Genomic DNA, 5,739 nt, shown 5'->3' on the forward strand with positions numbered 1-5,739 from the left:
TCCTTGTGTACATCTAACTATGAACATTAGCAGTCTGACACTTCTTTTGTTGCAAACCTAATGCTATTTCACACTTAGCAGGATTTGAAAATTGAAATGAGAATAGTTTAAGTAAATAGTTTACTGTTGGGCTCTGCTCAGTGGCAGGTAGACAGCCAGACATGCTGGTGACAGGTCTCCTTATCCTGCCATCAGATATCCCTCCTTCACCTGGCAGCTTTCTCAGGCAATTAGAAATTGTTCTTTCCCCAGATCACAGCCAATTTCCATCTCTCAAGAAAACATAAGTGGCTCCTGTGTCACAAGGTCATAGATAGGCAGAGATGTCTCACCATATGGTACCAGTTCTGTCTCTTAACTGTATCAAGTATTTCTAAACAGAGGGATGGTAATTCCAAAAACAGGCCTGGAGAAGCATAATGTTCTTTTCTGACTGTTTTTCTCAGTTATCTTTATTGAATATAGGCTGTTGGAACAGATGCAGGCACTCAGATTGACATTTAATTTATCCTCTGAATTAAAATAGGATGATAGAGTTTAGTTCCAGTTAAAAAAAATGCCATCATTCTGTCACTAAGCCTTACTTCTATCAAAGTCACATTACAATTCAGCTGTTTACAATTAGCTGAGCTTCCCATGCACACTACCTCAATAAATAGTTTAACAGCAACGAAAAGAACATGTAGCAAGAAGGGTCTGCCCTTTTGGGGGAAGAATAATTAATTATGTAGAGAAATTAAGCTGCAAACAGTTTAGCTGAATATTATATTTCTCTTGATTTTAAGTAATGAGCTGTAAAATCTAATCAATATGCCTCCAAAGGAGTAGTACTCTCGGGATTGAGCTGACACCACTTGATACATCTACCTGGAAGATTTCTGACTAACAAGGTATTGGCTTTGTTGAATTAGAGATGTCATAGCTATACATACAGAGTCTACTGAGTATGGAGGTCATATAGTAATAATGACATGATCATCATAAAAGGAGAAAGAAGAAGACAAGAAATTAAATTGTTTATACTTCACAGATTTCACAATCTGTTTCCAGCTTAATATTCTGCTTGATTGAAAAAACAAAACCTAAAAACCAAACCAAACCAAAACCAAACACCAGAAACTCATACAAACAACAAATAAGCACATCACAGAGTTATGAGAAAGTGAGTAAAACTTAGAGGGAAAAAATTTAGTGTTCAGTTAACTGGCATGTGTGTTCTTGATATGTGCACCCCAGCAGGGTACCCCTAGTGCTGATGTGTTTGACACCTTCTGTATTTCCCACTAACTATTTTGGAAACTTCAATTGGAAGTGTTATGCTTAGTTTTTTAATAAGGTTTTACAAATGACAATGAGCATGTTATGGGCTGACTCTGCACCATATTTTTCACAGTGCTCATGAGTCCTACCCAGCATTCACTGTATGTGATTTTCACTGTATGCGTGTGTGCAGTGGCTGTGGATTTTCATTAAAAGCACCACGCTTTTCATCACTGGGAGAATAATACATGATCTGGGCTACTACAGATGGCTGTTTGCTGCAATGGCTAAAAAAAATTTTTCAGTATCTGAAGTTATTGGAACTTTGGAGCCAAAAGTTGTGATTGTACATTCTATGAAAAGGATGAAAGTAATTTTCATCAGAGTTTCCTCACCATGTAGTGTCAGTCAAAAGAGATATCAAAAAAATCACAAAAGGTATGGACATGTGAACTATGACATAACATAGCTGGTCTTATTGGTGTGAACTCCTGGGAATCCACATGATGATAAGGCAAGAAGGACATAAGACATTTTCATATTTTAATCAATAAGAAACTGCCTATTACAGTGATGATGGTCATACATTCACCAAATAAATTGTCCTTTGACTTCCTAAGGGTGTTCTCCTAGGACAGTGCATGGTATATGTTAAACTCTCAAACGCTCAGACTTAAAAAAGGAATGAGACACAGATTTATGTATGTTAGGGATCAAAATTTGGCCTAGTCACTGAAATGGAGAATATCTAAATTGAAATACATGACATTTTCTCTGCATTTTACACCTGTATTTCAAATTGCTGTCATCAGAAAGCTTATTTATTGGTCAGGAAAATCTCTTTGCCAGGAGCAAGAAGCACAAGTGTGGCTGAGAAGACAGAAAAAGAATGTACCATGAATAACTGGTGCTACACTTCAGTGCTACAGGGAGTTGTAAAAGAGTTAATGGAGGGAAATGAAATGAGGAAGTCCAAGGAAAAAAATCACAAGCTATTACTCTCTCCATGCATATTAAATATGTTCAATGAAGATGGATTGCTCATAGCAGGGTTCTGTTACTAAAATATTTCCATATGATGAAAAAATGAAAAAATGTAACTCAGAGCTGCGATTTCATAATAAAGTTTCTCTTTGCTTATTCTTCCTCCTCCCCAAAGAACATTTTATTTTTTCATACTGTCAATATGGAAGACATACAAGAGATCAGGTTTCCAGAGATACTCTCCTCTCATTGCAGGTATCCTTAATAAACTGAAAATAACGACATTTGTGGCAGTACAAATGCACCAAGAGTAGAGAACATATTAATTAAGGCAAGTTCACAGAGTTGCAGTTTTTGCTGAAGCTGGCCATTTCTGTATGCTTTTATCCCTTATAACTGCCTGTTTTCCCAGGAGACATCTTATCAGGCAAATGTTGTTCTGGCATCCCAGAACATGACAGACTGTCATTAGATAAAGGAGAAGGTTAATAAAATAGAAATCCAGGTTACAAGCAATGTTTTAGCCAGAGGTGTCCCAGGGGTTGTGGGGAAGCAAACAGCAGACTAGTCAAATGCAGCAAATTACAGTCAGCAGAAGAGTGCCAAGTATCCAGCTCTTATTCTGTAATTTGCACATGCCAGCAGAATCTCCAATAATTCTTTTTGTTGAAATATTTGGACTGAGTTTCCTTTGGTGCACAGATTCCCACTTCAATAACCTGGCAGTCAGGGAAGCACAGTACATTAGGAAAGGCTCCCTCGGAAGTTATTATGGGAGGATAGCATAAGCAGGGAGGGCTTTTTTCCCATTTCTTAAACTTCTTTTCTTAAAGCATTTCTAGAAGTGCCTGGTAGGGCTTGTGGATATAAAATGAAATCAGAGCATGGGCCTAGGGTTGAGCAGGATCACTTCTCTGGCTCATCTCTAATTGAAGAGTTTTCTATTTTATTAGGTTGCAAAGTGATGCTGGCAACTGCAAAAATTTCTGCAAAGGAAATACCTCTTTCTGCTAGATACTGTTGAGACATACAGAAGTGACCATGGACCCAGGCTTTTGAGAAAGGTGGAAAATAAACATTTCAAGAGGAAAGGACACAGCTAAATTAATGGGTTGGAAGGTAAGATTCACTTTTTTTTTTTTTTTTTTTTTTTTTTTTTTTAAGAGATGATGGAGGAAGGTTAGGATGGGGGCAGAGAAACAATTCCAGCTGTCATCTGTGTGCCCTGAGCAATGTACTGCATTTTCTGGTCTTTGTAGCAGCATCAAGCCTTCATATTATATTTGAAGAATAAAGTAGTAATTGCTTAAGATTTGATAAGACTATATGCTTCTGTTTTGAGAAAGAAAGAGGAGAATTACTGTTGTGAACATTTACAGTAAGCTGGGTTTCCCAGCTGAAACTTCCTATGGAGAAAGCATAGAAAGTTTGTTGCAGAGGTGGAGGAACGTACTGGAGTGGATCATAAATGTGTTTAGTGTCAGGGCTGATCTACACTAATTGAGGATTTGGCCTTACATCTCCAACACAGCAGATTTAACTCTTCAGAAGGAGGTTTCATGTTTTTACTTTGCCTGGTGCACCTGTGGGTGGGATTTTCAAAAGAGCTCATACAGCTTAACTTTGTTCCCTTCAAACTCCTGGCAAAACTTGCCTTGAGTCTTCTAAAAGCAGAGTTAGGTTCACGTGGGCTTTTCCTGAACATTCTGTTTTACTTCTAAGGTGCACAGGGCAGAAAAAAAGCAAAAAGCTGCCAGAGATGCTGGAAAGAACTACTCTACATACAAGGCATACTTTTATTTCTTAAAATAAGGAGCATAGGTGTGATTCTAGTGCACGATTGGTAAGAGAAGACAGGAGGTGAATGGTTACAAGGACAGGAGAAAATGAAATGACAAGGAGGCTACAAGGTTTTAAAAAATTGCAGTTGTACCTGTCAGGATTTTTTCCAGTCTCCCCAAGATGGCACAGCAACAAAAATCATTCTGCTGTCACTGCTACCTAACTTTGATATCCATGTCCCATACAGAAAAATGTGTAATACTTCTTTCCAAGGAGACTGATCCTGAAAACTCCGAAATTCATAGTCTGCATCAGTGTTTTAATTCATCCTTTCTCATACTTTACACCTGTATTCATGGTCATAAATTAGTTAAACTTTGAGTACTGGTTGTCTACACTTTTTAAAAGTATGGAGTTTTTCCTCTTACCTTACTCTGTAAATAATTAAATATTTTTAACCCCTGCTTTACCTTTTTTTCTTCATTGCTGACCATTTGTCACAACCTTGGGGCTGCTCTGTAGCTCACTTTTAAACTGACGATCATCTCTAGAAATCTGTTAGTCCATGGCAATATCACTGATCCCATCAAGGTATTTCCATCTTTTTCTGACTGCTATACAAAAGAAACAGGAATCAAAATGGAGGAAATATCTAAAATGGCTTTAAATTTTAAGAGAATAGGTTTGGATTAGATATTAGGAAGAAATTCTCTGCTGTCAGGGTGGTGAGGCCCTGGCACATGTTGCCCAGGGAAGCTCTGGCTGCCTCATCCCTGGAAGTGTTCAAGGCCAAGTTGGACAGGGCTTGGAGCAACCTGGGATAGTTGAAGGTGTCCCTACCCATGGCAGGGGGTTGGAACTGCATGATCTTTAAGGTTCCTTCCAACCCAAACCATTCTGTGATTCTGAAAGACAGCAAACCAGACACTCCCTCCAAGTCTACCTTTTATAAAACTATCAGATTTCTCTGCAAATTGAAGTTTTCATGGCAATCTATTCAGCAGAGTGTTCAGATTGACCTTCTGGGTATACTTACAGCTCTTGATTAGACCCCTTTATCTCAAAGAAGGAATCAAGTAAAGCTTAAGTGTTTCTCCTAGTCAGCACTTCAGCACATTCTAGAAGGTCTGTGTAAATACTTTTTTGTCTTGCCATAATTTACCTTGTTCCCTCTATTATTTCCTGGCATTGATTCTTTCCAAAAGAAAGAAAACATCATCTGTATTTAACTACTGTAAAATCATTTTGATCAGATATGCTGGTAGGAACTGGATATAAACAATTATATATATATATATAATCTTTCATAAAGGCAGTGAGGATCGATCCATCTATATGGGATTTTCTGCTCTCTGTAGAAGTGCTAATTGACATTTCTTTGTTGCTGCTGCATTATCAGACCTCTGCAAGAAGAGAAGTACCATCATGTGGATTTGCTGCAGGGAGGAACATGCTGCAGAACGAAGACGCTGCCCAGTCATTTTTGCTTTATTTTTCTTTTATTACTGATTGTGTATTAGACATATTAGACATGCAGTAGCTCCTGGACAAGGCAAGTATTTATGCTGTGAAGGGTTCAGTTAAAGCCCAGTGCTTTTATTAGAGTCTTGCAGCGCTGGGCTGTGATGTATGGGCAGATGAACAGGTTACTAGGTGGGGAACCTGTAGTTCAGCACCTGCGTCACAGTCACTGGCCTTGAAGAAACCTTTCCT

The sequence above is a fragment of the Chiroxiphia lanceolata genome, chromosome 3, assembly GCF_009829145.1.
Source record: "Chiroxiphia lanceolata isolate bChiLan1 chromosome 3, bChiLan1.pri, whole genome shotgun sequence".
In the NCBI taxonomy this organism is placed as follows: Eukaryota; Metazoa; Chordata; class Aves; order Passeriformes; family Pipridae; genus Chiroxiphia; species Chiroxiphia lanceolata.